Source organism: Lygodium microphyllum, chromosome 6, assembly GCF_053477565.2.
Source record: "Lygodium microphyllum isolate KBCC chromosome 6, Lygodium_microphyllum_v1.1.10, whole genome shotgun sequence".
Taxonomy (NCBI): domain Eukaryota; kingdom Viridiplantae; phylum Streptophyta; class Polypodiopsida; order Schizaeales; family Lygodiaceae; genus Lygodium; species Lygodium microphyllum.
In genome coordinates, this window is record NC_141140.1 from 2,091,358 (window position 1) to 2,110,544 (window position 19,187).

The window sequence follows — 19,187 nt, forward strand, 5'->3', positions numbered from 1 at the left end:
TAGCACACACATGAGACATGCCTCAACCGACATGCTCCATCTTGGACTGCAGCCAGCCCAACAACACTTGCTATTCCAATAACACCAAGCATATACGCCTTCACATGCTCCTTGCTCAAGGTCAAGAGCCAATAGGACAACAACCCTTCTCCTATTTGAGCATTCTTCCATGCTCAAAAACAATAACTAAAGAGGAAAAACAAACAAATACCTTTGACTTCTAACAATAACTTCTTTGATGACGATGGCTCCACAAACAACAACCCTTCTCTTATTTGAGCATTCTTCCATGCTCAAAAACAATAACTAAATAGGAAAAACAAACAAATACCTTTGACTTCTAACAATAACTACTTTGATGACGATGGCTCCACTCATTTTTTGTGAATAACTCCATTTCCAGCCTCCATAATATAAAGCTCCTTCATTTCATGTTGATGGCCTCTTCATAATCTCCTAAAAATTTCAGCTCCCTCTTTTGCAATCATAATGATAATAAGTGTGCAAGATTTTTAACAAAAAAATAAACCATGGCTCTGATACCATGTCAAGAATCCCAATGTGGGGTTGATCATGGTGTATAAAAAATGATTGACACGTAATTATGGTGGATTGTAATAGACAAGGAACTCCATGGCTATAAAGAGAAGGCACACAATATACACACTCAAATGACCAGTTACATATATAAAGGAGGAGATGTTCCATCAATGATCTCTCACACTTTCCATGTGTGCCCCCATGTGACACTATACACATTTTTTATGTGTGCCCTATGTGGCATACGTTTAGTCCACATCTCTCATCCCTATTCGTGCACCATACAATATTAAGCACATAAGAGTGCTTTCACATATACACACCCGCAAACACCGAAGCTTACATTCTCAACATTTCCATGCCTTAGTAATTTACCTAGATGTTGCCAAAAGGCCAACCATACAAGCAAAGTGATCTAGAGTAGGTGTCATGCTGTGGTCTTTATGCATTAACTTGAAGTACTTCACCCAAGGGGACTAAGCTAGCATGTACGCATGCAACAAACACACAAGTATGTAATGGAATCTACCTTAGCACTTTGTTGTGGCATGTGCTCAAAGCAATGTCTAAACATTTCATCCTCCTGGTTTTCACCATAGGTCTTAATTATTTTTGTCCATGCCACCACACATTGGGAAGGCATCTTGTCAAACACTCCACAAGCTTTTCCTATCAAGCCATATTTTCGATACATGTCTATCAACATAGTATCCACAAAAAAATCATTGTCTAGAATTTCCTTGACCGATACTGTCATGGCATGTTTCGACAGCTGCTAAGGTGCTACAAGATTCAAGCAAAGAACATATGTGGGAGGATCTATAGACATGCCTACAAATTACATAATCTAAAATAGTCCATCACCTCCTTGGCACACCCCTATTTGGAGTACCTTGCAACTGACAAACTGTTAAACATATTTCTTTTATTGACAAACCATTGAACATAAGTGAGCCACATTGGTGAAGTGGGATTGTGTAAAAGGATGTCTTAATAATGATAATAATGGTTGGAATCTCGAATGACAGAGCCAAGTTTGTGGAGTTCTTTCATCTACACTATTTTAATAAAGGAAAAAGGAAATAAGGGTCCTCTATGCTATAGAAATCTTCAAGGATGTAGCATGAAACTGATATCTTCAAGGAAACTTATGCTTACTTAAGGTAAATTTGAATGATGTAACATGCAACAGTGCATTAAAAAGAAAACTTGGGTTACCTATTATAGAAGGATGGACAAAACTATGTAGGTATCTTGGAAACACTTGGTTTCTATTGCAAGAAAGCTCACAAAACTTGCTCCTCCTCATCACCATCACCATCCTAATTTGTCTCATGATCACAATACCACCTGTAGTTTCTTTGCTTTACTAGATCCCTTGCTTAGCTCTCTACAAAAGCGAACCAGTAAAATTTGAGGTGGAATCTTCTGGGTGGCTAAATGCATGGAAACCAAAAACAACTACATCAAGTACAATACATTTACTAGATTATATGATAACATCTTATACCACAACAGCTATAGTATGTAGGTCTACAACATCTACAACAAGTAGAATATATGATTAGAGCTAACATGACTTGACTCTTCATCCAAATTGTTCCTTTTCATGGAGAGGACATCTTGCCCCGGTCCAAGAAATTTGAGAAACATGGACAATACCTATTGCATTCATGAAAGCCGGAGAGATGTACAAAGTAGCCATTATCCATGACCCTAGAAACCCTGCCACAGTACACAACAAAAAACTCTACTCTCTCCATTCTTCCAGCTTCTATCACCATCCCAATAATCATTATTTATGTCATGGTTCCTCTGATGATGTTTAGTATTCCTATCATAAGTATCATGATTGTCATGTTTTTTATCATTCCATTCGGTATTCCTGTCTCCATCTCTATCCCTATCCCTGTACCTGTCCCTCTCACTATACCTCCCCTTGTCCCTGTCCTTGTCTCTGCCTCTGTGTCTATCCATGTCCTTGTCTTTGTCTTTGTCCCTGTGCCTATCAAAGTAAACCTAAGTGACTGCATGCATTGAGCATGCAAACAAAGCCACTTGGGTCTAGAGACACACCCTTACATTGCATCTGTTCAAAACAGTCCAATATATCTACACTACAGGCATGAGGTTGCATACCTTGCAATTAGAGCATTCGAAGAGACTCCAAGACTTCAATCTCCTGTGGATCCTCTTACATCCCAGCTTTTGCATAAATATTAGCCATATAGATGTAGGGTGAAGCAGTTGATTTATATGTCTGAAGGAGACAATAAAAAGCCAGTCTCCCAAGCCTCACATTCTTCCACTTCTAACAAGCAGCCAACAAAGCCATCCAGACTAGAAGATAATCACTATATGGAATCATTTCAATAACTGCAAACCCTCCTTAAACTCCCCTGCACGACCAAAGAGATCAACATACAACAGTAGTACTGTGCATCTAGTGTGACACCAAATTTGGCACTCATCTACATAAAATACATTTGGCTCTCATCCAAGGAGCATCCAGTAGACCTGAGTGACTGCATGCATTGAGCATACAAACAAAGATACATGGGTTTGGAGACACCCCCTTCCATTGCATTTGTTCAAAACAATCCAACACATTTGCACTACTGGCATGGCAACATACCTTGCAATTAGTGCATTCCATGAGACCACATGACTTCAATCTCCTATGCATCCTCTTGCAGCCTAGCTGCTACATAAATATCAGCCATACAGATGTAGGCAGAAGTAGTTGTATTATCTGTTTGAAGGATACAATCAAAAGCCAATCTCCTAAGCCTCACATTCTTCCACTTCTGCCAAGCACCCAAAAAACCCATCCAAACTGGAAGATAATCACTAGATGGCATCATTTCAATAGTTGTTAAAGCCTTGTTAAAATCCAACCATACAACACTGGTGATGTTCATTTGGTGTAACTATACATATCTGTTTGTTATTGTACGAAGTATAGAGATTAAGAGGAACTAAGAGATTCTTTATATATATGTCCATTACTATAGGAAGTTGCTTTCACACATCCTGAGCCCTATGTGAAGAGCATGACTGCACAAAGTTCTCAAAACACCATGGACCAGAAAAGTTTTTAGCTTTCCATGCCTCGTATATAGCTAAAAGTGTTAAGTGATCACCCTCTGGTTGAAAGAACTTTGCTCTTTTTTTTATCAATGTGTGTTTGCTTCTCACAAGGTTGATGAAATATGTTTTGTGCTTGGAGCATTGATATGATGGTCAATATCTCATCACTGCAACCCACATCCACACTAGATAATAGCATTTTCGATAAAGGGGGCTCCAAACCGAACTCTTCCATCTTCCTCCCTAACTTTGCAAGAAGCCCCTCCTCATCAAGTGCTCCTAAGCTATACAGCTGCTCCACAGTGCAGAGATCAAAACCTAAGAAAAAAGTGGGGGGGGGGAGGGGGTTGTCTCCATAAAGTCAAATGATAATAAATCATTAATGACCATAGCCTTCATCTCTAAACGTATCATACCAAGATTGATTCTCTCAATCTCTCGCATAGTTTTTGGTAGCATCTCATTTCTTTATGCACTTTCTGTGTAGATCCAGAAATACTTACCCGATCCAATACAGCCAACTCTCCATGCGTGTTGTTTTGCATATGCTTGATAAATGGGTGTAATGACAAGGGAGTCTAAACCAAGCTTGGGATTGTAGACATTCTGTTCTGCAAATCCTGATCAACTACATAATAAATGCCATCAATTTCAAAGAGGATTCAACAATGTTTGTGGCTACTACCGCTTTTCTTGTTCCTAGAGGAGCTGGCTCAAAAACTTGTCTGCATCTCACTGGGAAGGGCACTATAGATAGGGAGAATTATTAGCTCAGCAACATTAAAATTTTTGTTATCCAGCTTTTCTCCCACAATTTGAGTGATATTGTCAATGCCTTGAGCATTTTCCATAGTTGCAGCTTAGGTATTCAGTGATGTATACAACCTGTAAGTATCTGACTCCTTTTTCTACAGTTTAGGACTAGTTTCCTGCTATTTATGACAATTTCCTGCAATTCAAGACAGTTTTCCTGACAACTTCCTTGCTGTAAACTGTATTCCAATAATGAAAAAACAAGTCAACTGAGCATAAACCAATCTCAAATTAGTTCAAAACATTCTATGGTAGTGGCAAAACATCCTAGCAACAAACTATGTCCATACAAGTATCAATGTTTGTACTATATGCAAGTAGCACTACCAAATACAGCCAGCCCACTGCTATAACCAACATTATTTTCTTTGTTAAAACAACAGTATTCAGACCTCAAAACAGCCCTAAAACATCTCATTCAGTTGCCACTCTATGCAGGAGTTGATACATGTCCAAGCGGTTAGAATATATTGCATGTATGTCAAGTGAAGATGATAGGTATCCTTCCTGCAAACAATAACCAGTCAATACCCTGGTATAACCAGCAACAAATCAGTCCAAACTTTGGATTTTCAGCACTCACAATATCCCAAAAAGCATCTACCACTCAAGTGGTATAATCCAAGAATTTGTCAGTAGAGCAAATAAGCATCACAGATACTTCAACCCTGTAGGTTTATTGTTTCCTAATTTGGGGCATCAACCAGTTCACTATTTCCAACCTACAAATAAATTGAGCATTTAACACTCCAATATCATGCTCAAATGCATGATAATAAGGGCATATACATTGTTAGGATGAAAGCCACTAGTGACCTGGAATCACCTATTGTTTAATGCAGTAAACAGCTAGTCTATATAGGTATGTGCTGAAAATCTCAAAATCTATGAGAAATTTGAAAAAATTTTCTTCTGCAAAGTTGTAGACCACGTTTAAACGGTCATCAATAGTGAGCCGTTTCTCCAAAAACCATTTATGTAGCAAGATATAGCTTCTGTAAAAAAAGGGACTGCAAGCATAGTCTCCTTTGATGACGTTTTCTTCAAATCTGATGGATTGATGTCAAATAGCCACTGCCAAGCCTTCAAGCTTTAGGCGTTCAAGCTCTGATACCATGTTGGAAGAGAGAGAGAGAGACAGAGTGGAGCAGAAGTTGAGCCTCAGCCCATTGTTGTTCTTCTTCCATTATTCTTCCATCATACTAACTAAAAGAGACTTACACACATAGGTCTGACTAACTAAGACTAACTATGGTTAAGTCACTGACTACACTGACTTATTGAATGTCACACACATGTACAGCTGTATCGATCACACACATAAAGATAGACTGATTGAAGAGTAACGGGAGCTTGATATTCTAACAATGTGGTGGTGGATTGACTCACCAAGGTAGTCCATTTCATTCCAACCAAGACCCAACTTATTGCTTCATAGGTGGCTAGTTAGTTTATGGAGCAGATTTTTAGTGTACATGGATTACTACAAGTGATTCTTCATGACAAAGATTCAAATTTCATGAGTAACTTTTGGTAGGCAGTATTCACATCCATGGGCACTAAATTGGCTCCTTCTATATCCTATCATCCACAAACTGATGATAGATAGAAAGAATAAACAAGTGATTGGAGACTTACCTTCATCATTTCTATCATGATGTGTAGCATTCATGGGATTCTTGATTGCACTTAGTTGAGTTTGCCTACAATAACTCCACTCATGCTAGTTTTGGAGTTTTAGCCTTTGAGGCTATATATAAAATTATTTACAACAAACACCATGGCTAACCCTTTCCTCTCTAATATCAATATATTAATCTTATAATGTAATCAAAATAATGAATAAACTATATTACTATAATGATAATGATTAAAAAAAACTAAGATCTATATTAATATAGTTGTTATTGGATTACGATATATTATTAATTAATTATATATATATAGTTATAATTTTAATATAAAAATTACCAATATTATTAATATTTATAATCAATAATATTAATATTAATATATCTTTGAATATATCTTATATTAGTATATTAGCATTATAATGTCATTAAACTAGTAAAAATTTATATATCACTATAGTTGATACTAGATTAACATATATTAGTATTAACATATTTATATATATGTTGACATAGAATTTTTGTATTAATATATGTTATCAACTTTTAAAATGTCAATGCCAAGCTATAAACAACTCCCACTTTGTAACTAACTAACTAACTAACTAACTAACTATATATATATATCTGTGTGTGTGTGTGTGTGTTTATTTATATAAACTGAGCATAAAATGTGACATTGATGAGGCAAATCACTTAATGATTTCAAATCAAAAAGAGAGGAACACATGGTCTTGTAAAACATTCCTACAATATAAAACATCTCCCTATATTATATAAATACTAGCTATATGTATGTAGAGAAAGCCTACAAGAGAGAGAGAGAGAGAATAATAATAATAATAATAATAAAGAAAGAAAGAGAGGAGGCCAAGAGAAAGGGAGAGATCACACACACACACAGCTCCTTCCCTCCTTGGCACAAAAAAATTACAATAATCTCCATCTCTCTCCTTCTTCTTCTCCCTCCCTCCCTTCCTCCCTCCCTCCCTCCCTGCCTCCCTCCTCCTCCCTCTCTCTCTCTCTCTCTCTCTCTCCCTATATTAATATATTATAATATTAGTATTAAAATATATTTTAATGTCATAATTTAATTATTGTATTTAATCTTACTATATTATTATAATGATAATGTGTGTGTGTGTGTGTGTGTGTGTGTGATAATAATAATGTCAACATTGATATTAATGTATTTAATATCAATATATTAATCCTATAATGTAATCAAAATAATGAATAAACTATATTACTATAATGATAATGATAATAAAAAACTAAGACCTATATTAAAGTAGTTGTTATTGGATTACGGTATATTATTAATTATATATATATATATATACTTTTAATATAAAAAGTACCAATATTATTAATATTTATAGAAAATAATATTAATATTAATATAGCTTTAAATATATCTTAGATTAGTATATTAACATTATAATGTCATTAAACTAGTAAAAATTGATATATTACTATAGTTGATACTAGATTAATATATATTAGTATTAACATATTTATATATATGCTAACATAGAACTTTTGTATTAATATATGTTACCAACTTTTAAAATGCCAATGCCAAGCTATAAACAACTCCCACTTTGTACCTATATATATGTATATATGCATGCATGTATGTATGTATGTATGTATGTATGTATAAATTGAGCATAAAATGTGACATTGATGAGGTGAATCACATAATAATTTTGAATCAAATTGAGATGAACACATGGTCTTGTAAAACATTCCTACAATATAAAACATCTCCCTATATTATATAAATACTAGCTATATGTATGTAGGGAAAGCCTGAGAGAGAGAGAGAGAGAGAGAGAGAGAGAGAGAGAGAGAGAGAGAGTGTGTGTGTGTGTGTGTGTGTGTGTGTGAGGGAGGGAGGGAGGAGAGAAAGAGAGATCGAGAGAGAAGAAGAGGCGAGGAGAGAGACACACAGAGAGAGAGAGAGAGAGAAATAATAATAATAATAAAGAAAGAAAGAGAGAAGGCCAAGAGAAAGGGAGAGATCACACACACACACACAGAGCTCCTTCCCTCCTTGGCACAAAAAAAGTTACAATATTCTCTCTCTCTCTCTCTCTCTCTCTCTCTCTCTCTCCTTCTTCTGCTCCCTCTATATATATATATATATATATATATATATATATATATATATATATATATATATATATATATATATATATATATATATATATATATATATATATATATATATATATATATATATATATATATAATAATATTATTAAAATATATTTTAATGTCATAATTTAATTATTGTAATTAATCTTACTATATTATTATAATGATAATGTGTGTGTGTGTGATAATAATAATGTCAACATTGATATTAATGTATTTAATATCAATATATTAATCCTATAATGTAATCAAAATAATGAATAAACTATATTACTATAATGATAATGATAATAAAAAACTAAGATCTATATTAATATAGTTGTTATTAGATTACAATATATTATTAATTATACATAGAATTATACTTTTAATATAAAAATTACAAATAATAGTAATATTTTTAGCCAATAATATTAATATTAATATAGCTTTGAATATATCTTAGATTAGTATATTAATATTATAATATCATTAAACTAGTAAAAATTGATATATTACTATAGTTGATACTAGATTAACATATATTAGTATTAACATATTTATATATATGCTAACATAGAATTTTTGTATTAATATATGTTAGCAACTTTTAAAATGCCATTGCCAAGCTATAAACAACTCCCACTTTGTAACTATATATATATATAAACTGAGCATAAAATGTGACATTGATGAGGCAAATCACTTAATGATTTCAAATCAAATAGAGAGGGACACATGGCCTTGTAAAACATTCCTACAATATAAAACATCTCCATATATTATATAAATAGCTATATGTATATAGGAAAAGCCTACAAGAGAGAGAGAGAGAGAGAGAGAGAGAGAGAGAGAGAGAGTGTGTGTGTGTGTGATGCCAGAAGGCATATTCCATGGTGGATTCCGTAAGACCATGGTAGATTCCATGAGGTTTTGCGGTGGATTCTGTAAAACTATATTTATTTGCCGGGGCTTGTACACAAGGTGGATTCCTTGTGTGAGAAGTTGACAGGGACACCTGTCCTTTTTTAGCGTCATGTTTATTTAATGTGCACGTGGGTGTGGAGGGCTCACACAAGGCATGGGGGGAGATTATACCTAATTGGTCTTTTTGCCTCGTGTCGTGAAAATCTATTCTCTTGATTTTTGAGCTTAAAGTAGAGTTTTTTGTTCTTGGGGACCTTTCGACACTCGCTATGCTCGCATCTAGCATCCGGTTTGCGTACGAGTGGTATCAGAGTGAAGCTGAGATCAAGTTATTCCAATTGCTTACCACCACCATCTCACGCAAAGGCGAAGCTCCTGGAATGAACGGGCTCTACAATCAGTGTCGACATGATCCGTCAATACCAGCGTGTTCCTGGCAGTGAAGAACCCCCTACTATGCTATTGGATTGCAAAGGACCACTCTCTGTCGGACGGAGGACCACTTCTGAAGATCCTTTATAAGTCTCTTGGTTATAACAAAGAATAGAGAAGAAATTTATTAATTTTGAGATTTTTAAGCTTTAAAAAGCTTAAGATAAGCTTAAGTTTCAAAAACTCGACGACAGCGGTGGCAGGACGTACTGATCGTCGCCGAATTTGTCATCAATGTCCTCTTATCTTGCCGCGCATATCAAATGATTAGTCAAAGATTTTTCTTTAAAAGCTTAAGTTTAAGATTTTAAGCTTATACTAAAGTTTGAAAATTTCAAGCTTAAATCTTTTCCATAGTCGGCGTTCACACTGAGTCAATCCCGAACTCGTTTTCAACCTCTCTACAAGCCTCTATTCACACCCGTGCTGTGACAGAGATAATTTCCAACAAGCAGATTGCTACACGTAATCTACACGGACAAAGTATTCATTGAAGAAGGATTTCATCAATTTTCATACTCGTAAAAAAAGAAATATCGCAAAAAGCCATTTTTTAAAAAAAAGAAGCAAGCCTTGTAAACCCAACTTTGAGCTACGCTCATCGCGCTAACAAGATTTCGAGTGTGTGAGGTTGTTTGAAATTTTGCAGGATGACTAATCAAAATATGGAAGATTTTATTGTCGAAGGTGATTTACCGGAACCAATGGTGGAGCAAAATTGGACCTAATTATGATGTAGCTTCAAGAGGAACGAAGAGCACATTAAACTTTGCAAGCTCAACTGACCACTCTTCAATGATTTATTGTCGAACAAGATGGACCGCAACTCGAAGATGTTATATGACATACGATTGATGCGACACTTGAAGAACAATCTATTTGGAAAGAAGCCAAGATAAGTTTTAAAAAATTCAAATTCCATACTTTTAATGGGCTACGTGATGGAAAGATTGTTCTCGCTTTTATCAGTCAGTTTGATGATTATTTTCATGAAGAACAGTATGTCGAAAAAGACAAACTCAAGTGTCACTAACCATTTAGTAGACATAGCATCACTATGGTGGACTGTTGTCTACAAAAGTATTGATTGTTCCACTACTTGGGAGGCTTTTCAAAAGAAATTTTTGTAGAATTTTCTTCCACCTCAATTCCACAAAAAAGCAATCAAACAGTGGAATCTTCTACATCAAAGAGATCGTGAGTCTATTTCACAATATACCGAACGTTTCTGGAATGCCTTATTGCAACTTCGAATGCTTGAAGATGTACCTGAGGCGATCCATAAGCGCAAGTTTATGTTTGGTTTGCTTGGTCACTTCTATGCAGAAGTGAACATGTTTAAGCCAATGACTCTCGAGGATGTGATTTCTCTGGCCCATGATACTGAATACAAAATTTGAGGACGAGAGAAGTGATCACAAAAATTCCCAACTAATGGTAACTTTGGTACAAAACAATTCAATTCTAACTTTCAAAAATTCAATCAAAATCGCTTTGTTCCATCTTCTTTCCATAAGTCTTAGACACGACCCCTTGCTTTACCATCCAACACAAATCCAAATCCTAAGCTATCTTTTCAGCCAAATCCCAACATTCCTAAACTCCTAACTATTACCAATAATGTTTCCAAAGCCAAATTCATAGTCTGCTACAAGTGCTATCAACCTGGACATCTAGCAATGAATTGTCAATCCAAAAAGCCAATTGTTCACATCAACTACTTAGAAGTGACTGAAGATGAAGACAATGAAGAAATGCTCAATTTCATAGAAGACGATGACGATATCAATACTACTTCAAATACTTTACCAGGTATGCCAAATCCTCATTCTTTATTAACAATGAAATATCTTGTGCATGGTAGAGAAATGATTTTTTTGCACGATAACAAGAGCACACACAATTTTATTTCTACAAAATTAGTCAAAGAATTGAATTAACATACTATTTTCACTCATTATCGCATCAAGGCTGCATTCTTAGGCACTAGATACAATGGAACACAAGAAGTTTATGACTTAGAAATTAAAATTGGCAATTATGTTGAACACTAAAATTTCTTAGTTGTGCCTTTGCAATCTAGTGATATTATTTTAGGAATGCCTTGGCGTCATAAATATAATCCCGATATAGATTATTCCACACATTCAATGAAGATTCATTCTAATGAAAAACAAATCACATTACATGGTACGCACACTTTAGATAATTTTATGTTCCTTAGTCACACACAAGCTAAACGTGCATTAAAAAAATGTAGCAAATCGTATTTACTATGGGCGAATGAAATTGAAGCTAAGAAAATCAAATGCATCCTAGGCACGCACAATTTCTTTCACAATTTAAAGATTGCTTTGCTGCTGACTTACCACCTATCTTACCACCTACACGTCCTGAAGATCATAAAATAAACTTAATTCCAAGTTCTCAACCACGATGTAAAGCACCTTATCGACATAATCAAATTGAACAGAAAGAAATTCAAACCCAAGTTGAAGAATTGTTAACCCGAGGACTCATTAGGCTCAGTAGTTCTCCTTTTGGTACACCTGTCCTATTAGTTAAAAAGAAAAATAACACCTATAATGTGTGCATTGATTATCGTGCCCTAAACAAGATTACTGTTAAGAATAGGTATCTGATACCTAGGGTAGATGACCTCATGGATAAACTACAAGGGGCCACAATATTTAGCAAAATCGATCTTAAATCTTGATATCATCAAGTACGATTGGACACATATGATATTTTCAAAACTGCATTTAGGACTCAATTTGGACATTATGAATTCCTTGTTATGTCATTTGGTTTAACTAATGCGCCAGCCACATTTAGTCGTATGATAAATCTCATGCTTTTGAAGCATCAGCATTGTGTCATTGTTTTCTTTGATGACATATTGGTTTTCAGTAAGAATGAGAACGAGCATTATGAACATTTATCCTTGGTTTTCAAATTATTGAAAGAGAATCTATTATATGCTAATCCTAAAAAGAGTGAATTTTTCCAAACCCATATTGAATACTTACGACATATTGTTTCATTTGACGGTATTAAAGTTGATCCTAAAAGATAGAAGCAATTTTGAATTGGCCGAAACCTAAAAATATGCATGAATTACATTCTTTCTTAGGTCTTGCTAGCTTTTACAGAAAATTTGTGAGAAATTTTTCATTGCTTGCATTGTCTTTGATAAAATTATTGAAGAAAGGTATTGTATATCATTGGTCTAAAAATCAATAAAAGTCTTTTGATTTACTGAAACATACCTTAACACATGCCCCTGTATTGCAATTACCTAACTTTAATAGACCATTCTTCCTAGTAGTCACTGGCGCTAGTGAATTTGGAATAGGAGCTGTCCTTGTGCAAGATTCACATCCCATAGCCTACTCTAGCTACAAACTTAAACCATCTGAACTCAAGTATTCTATCTATGATAAGGAGTTGCTAGTTGTAGTACACGCTTTACATCAATGAAAACACTATTTAATGGGATCTGAATTCATGATCAAAACTGACCAACAAAGTATCAAACATCTCCTTAGTCAGCCACAAATTTTTGACCATCATAGTAAATGGACTACTTTTATTCAAAGTTTTCATCCACTTATCCAATATCAACCCACAAAAGATAATGTTGTTACCGATGCTTTGAGTAGAAGACCAACTATCCATAATATCTCTATGATATCTTTTGATTCTGTCAGAGAGAGAACCAGGGAGAGAGAAAGAGGAGAGAGAAAGACTAGAATTGGAGAGAGAAAGACAGGAAAGATGAAGAAACCATGGAAGCTTAGAGCAAGAAGGGAGAGAAAGATTGTAAATGTATTGATTTGTCAAAAGATGTGGAAAATTACAACTTCTCTCCTTATATACCAATGTCTATGTGACATGGCATATTATTAACATTCTAACTATTCCCAGCTTCTTACAATCCATCCCTTCCCAAAAGTTTTTGTCCTAAAAAACAAACCTAGAAAGAACTAAAGAAGAGATGGATAGAACAGAGTACTACTCTGTTTTATAGCTTTACAAATGGGAAATGAATGAAGAATTATTATTACAAGGGCTGAATTTGAAGAACGGAAAGAGGACCCAACTATATACATGATTTGAAGAACTTCAGAAGCAAATGGAGCCATAGAATCTTCAACAAATAGTTCCAGAAGAAAGTAGACAGCTTGCTGAATAAACAGTCCCTGCTGGACTAAATCTGCCATAACTTTTGATAGAAGTGTCCAAATGAGATGTATCACATATCAAAACGAAGCTCTTGAAGAGTACTTTAAGCTCATGTAGATAGCTCAATTCTAAAAATGAAGTACGATAAAAACTGTTCTAAAACAGCGTGCTGTCCTGAACCAGTCTGCATTAATACTAGCTCCATAAACAATAGACTTCAGCCACCAATGTATCCCTCAAGTATGGATACTCATCCAATATTGAATCAGGTCTCCAAGAAGCCTCTTCAGAGGGTAAACCTCTCCATTTAATCAAATATTCCACAATAGAACGTGATCGAAGCTTCTTTTCACGCTGACCTATAACAGCCTCTAGGATGTACTGAACAAGACCATATTCATCAATAGGTGGCAGCTCATCAACTAAATCCACTGGATCACCATAATAGGGCTTGTGCTGACTAACATGGAAGACGTTATGAATCTTTGTAGAAGAGGGAAGCTCTAGCCTGTATGCCAAATCTCCAATCTGCTTAAGGATCCTGTAAGGGCCATAAAATCTGTGGGCAAGCTTATTACTGGATCCATCTTTCAATGTAGAGTACTTAGATTTGGGCACCTTCAACAAAACCAGCTGATCTCCTTCCTGGAACTCTAAAGGCCTCCTCTTCTCATCAGCATACATCTTCATCTGATCTTGAGCCTTCCTTAGATTCACCTTGCATTGCTGAAGAAGGGTCTGTATTCTTTTCAACTCTTCCTTCCCATGAGGGTTGATCTTTTCATTAAAAATGACTATGGGTAAGGGCACCTTGTAACCATACAAAGCCTCAAAGGGTGAAACTCCTATGCTCGCATGAGTGGAATTGTTATAAGCAAACTCAGCCAAGTGTAACCAAGAATCCCATGAGGTTTGGACATCATAGCAAAAATGGCGAAGATAAGTCTCCAACCATTTATTAACTCTCTCTGTCTGTCCATCAGTTTGGGGATGATAAGCCGTAGATGGAGCCAACTTAGTACCCATAGATGTAAATACCGCTTGCCAAAAGTTACTCATAAACTTTGAGTCCCTATCATGGACAATCACCTGCGGTAATCCATGTAATCTGAAAATATGCTCCATAAACTGGTTGGCCACTTGAGAAGCAGTAAACTGAATTTTTGTTGGGATAAAATGAGCTGCTTTGGTGAGTTTGTCAACCACCACATAAATACTATTCCACCCCTTCTTGGTAGTAGGTAAGCCAGTGATAAAGTCCATAGTAATATGAGTCCATTTACCCGTAGGAATAGGCAATGGCTGCAACAAACCTCCTGGCTTATGGGTGCTATCCTTATTTTGCTGACAAGGCATACACTTCATAACGAAGTCCTTGACATCTTTCCACAGTCCTTTCCAATAAAAGCTATTGCTGATCCTGTCATAAGTCTTGAAAACTCCCAGATGTCCAGCTAAAGGGGAAGAATGTAACTCCTCCATAATTTTCCGCTTGAAAGAAGAAGTAGAGGGAATAACAATCTTGCCCTTCGACCAAATAAGGCCATTTTTAAGCTGGTAATGCGAGTTTTCTTCCATAAGACCTTGTTGTAATTTCTGAAAGATTTGGCTGAATTCCTCATCTAAGAGATATGCCTCTTGTAGCTCTTCAATCCAATCACTATGTAATTCTGTCATGGATGATACTTTGTAGGCCCACATACGAGAGAGAGAATTAGCCACTATGTTATCTTTGCCCCTTGTATGAGTGATGTCAAAGTCATAATTTTGTAATGTTGCTACCCATCGTCGTTGCTTTGGAGTGAGATTTGACTGAGTAAGGAAATACTTGAGTACCCGATGATCACTATGTACTCTGAATCGGCTGCCATATAAGTAATGGTGCCATTTCTTGATTGCATGCAGAATAGCCAACATTTCCTGGTTATAAACATTCATGGCCATCTCCTTATTAGTAAGCTTATGGCTTTCAAATGCAATTACTCCATGCTCCTGAAGCAAAACAGTCCCAATGCCACGGCCACTAGCATCACACTGTATAGTAAACTCTTTAGAGAAATCCGGGCATACAAGAATAGGAGCAGAGGTAAGTAATTCCTTTAACTGGTTGAAGCTGCTATCTGCAAGAGCATCCTAAAAGAAAGCCTCTTTCTTCAACCTGTCAGTTAAAGGGGCTGCAATTGCCGCATAATGCTTTATAAATCTGCGATAGAACGAAGATAGACCAAGAAATCCTCTAAGAGAGGTAGTAGTAGTAGGCGTTGGCCAATCTTTTATGCATTGCACCTTCTTGGGATCAGTCTGTATTCCTTTTTCACTGACTATATGTCCCAAGTATTCCACTTCAGTCTGCATGAAAGAACACTTCTTCTCCTTAGCAAAAAGCCTATGATGTCTCAACACATCAAAAACCTTCCTCATATGCGACAAATGATCCTGTAAAGTCTTGCTGTAGATCAAAATGTCATCAAAGAACACCAGGACAAACTGAAAGAGGAAAGGTTGCAGAATCTTATTCATCAGGCTTTGATAGGTAGCTGGAGCGTTTGTAAGGCCGAATGGCATCACCAAGAAATGGTAGAGCCCACGATCAGTCCTAAAAGTAGTCTTGACTTCATCACCCTCTCTCATGCGAATCGGATGATACCCTGATCTCAAATCAATCTTCGTGAAAAATCGAGCCCCCTTAAGCTCATCAAGCAAATCATCTATCCTGGGTATAGAATACCTGTTCTTCACTGTTATCTTATTGAGATCCCTGTAGTCAATGCACATTCTGAAAGATCCATCTTTCTTTTTGACTAATAGGACTAGGGATGCATAAGGTGAAGAACTTGGTTCAATGAATCCCATTTCAAGAAGCTCTTTGATTTGCTTGGCTACTTCCTCTCGTTCACATTTTGATAGTCTGTAAGGTGGCTTATTGATTGTCTTTGAGTTGGGTTCCAAATCAATGGGGTGATCCACCGCTCTCTTAGGAGGCAATGAAGTAGGTACTTCAAATAAATCACTATACTCCTCAAGAAGAGCTGTCAAGGTTGGATGTTTTGCTGAATTATTGGGCTGATCATGTGTTTCTTTGTTCAAATGCAATACAAATATTTGTGAGCGCTTCTTGTACTCTTTCTTGAGTTGTTGAATGGTGATAAGCTGAAAATCAGATCTACTAGGGATTCCCTGTAAACGGATGAGCTGTCCATTGGAGAAAAACTCCATATATAACTGTGAGAAATCCATAGTAATCCTGCCTAAGGTCATCAACCAATCACAACCAAGTACAATATCTATGGGCTCCATTTCCAAAGTGATCAGGTTTACTTTGACTTCAAAATTTTCAGCCATCTGCAAAGAAACCTGTGGGCAAATTTGTGTGCTGGTTTCCTCTTCACCATTAGCCACTTGTACTCGAATGGGCTACTGTAAGTCGGTGGGAACACAATTCAACTTGTACATAATAGATTTATTGACAAAGCTGTGAGTACTGCCACTATCTATCAAGATGAATACTGGCTTTCCACATATGCTTTCCTTCATACGAAGTGTATTAGGGCTCTTAGATCCTGTCCAAGCATCCATAGAGATAGAACAATTAGTGGCAGCAGGCAACTCATTACAAAATCCACCAGGATCAAATGGAATATCACCGCCTGGATCAAAAGGAAAAGAGTCAGATGGATCATAAAAGTACTCCTGTCCACCATCATCCTCGAAATCTTCATTTTCAGCATTGATTGTGACTGCATTAACTTCATCTATGTCATTTTCAAAGTCCTCAAGAACTAGCATACTCTGAAACTTTGGCTTGGCATTTTTGTATACACACTTTGAAGCATGGTCAGGAGTATACTTTTCTCCACACTTGAAGCATAAGCCTTTGTCCTTTCTTTCCTTGTAAAGATCCATGGGAATATTTTTGGAATTTGTATTGGCTGAAGTGGACTTAGGCTTATTGTCACCTTGCTTAAATTCAACCTTTGGACTGTTTGCTATCCTGAAATTGCTTTGAAGCCTAGAAGCATTAAATGGAGGATAAGTTGGTATCCGTAAGCTCCCACTAGGCATATGATTGCTGCCATAATTGTTACCAACTTGCCCTTGCTTTAAAACAGTCCTTGGTTGTCCATAACTTGGCTGAAATGAAGACTCTTTCCTATACTTTCTTCCATAGCGCTCTGCAAGCTCAATAGCCTTGAAAAGTGAAGTAGGATTCTGTGCCATAACATCAGTTGACAAGGATGGTTCTAAACCATTCATAAACTTGTGTAACTTGGCCTCATCACTGATGTTTTCCACATACTTATTGAGTATACTGATCTCTCTTTGCTGTTGAAGCTCTTCAGCGTTCTCTTAAAGTGTGCTTTCCATCATGGAATCCTTGATTTGCTGTGCATAATCCTCCTGGACCTTATTTTTGTCTTTATGTCCTGCCATACTAGTGTAGTCCTACAGTACCCCCTGTCAGTAAAACGGCTATAACTTTGGCTAGAAAACTCCGATTGCAGAACTTTTTTGTGCGAATTGAAGCTAAAAATGCCCTCTTCGAGATGAGCTATAGCACGCTATAACAGGTTTAGGACAGAAAATTCTATAACTGAATTTCAGAGTCTGAACTGTCCAGTCTTGCACCCTGTTTAGACCTGTAAGTGCCCTGTTTTGACCTTGTAATGCAAGAGAGTAACCTCAAATGGCTACCAAACCCTGCAAAGGGGTATATAGGACCTGTGGGTACCCTGTAGTACCTGCACCTGTGCTTCAATAATGAAGGGTGTACATGTATCCACCTGTAAATACCCTGTGGGTGACCTATAAATTCCCTGTTTTACCCTGTTTTAGTCCAGTAGGTACTTGAGTCATTGAAAAGTCTTCAATCTTCAATCCTCCACTCGTTGTACCTGTGTGAGGGATAAAACGGCAGGACAGGCTCCCTACACGGGCTCCGAATCACCGGGAGGTGGGCAAAGTTCCCCCCGGGTCAGTTGGTTGCACCCCTTCGGGATCTTCGATAGTGAGGGAGGGTCACCTCTCTTTTGTCCCACTATCTCCCCCGGCATCCACATTTTTCCTCGGTGGGAATATCAACATGGCAGAGGCTAGTGTGCTAAGCAATCAGCATGATATGCAATTCAAAAATATCCATTTAGCCTTTCATGAGATGCAATTGATTGAGATAAGAAAACTTGAGATGGGAGAAGGGTTTACCTATGCAATTCAGTGACTCACTGATTGCTAGTACTTACCCTTTTACAATATTTCAGCTTGGGTGAGAAAATTTTCAACAAAACAAATCAAGGTTATGCATCAAGCTGATGAAATGATACCTATGATGAGTAATGGTTTGAATCAAAAGGAATTCAATGAAATAGGTTGAGATTAAAGAAAATTAATACTATTCTCTGATCTATTGATCAATCCAGTGAATTAATTGAT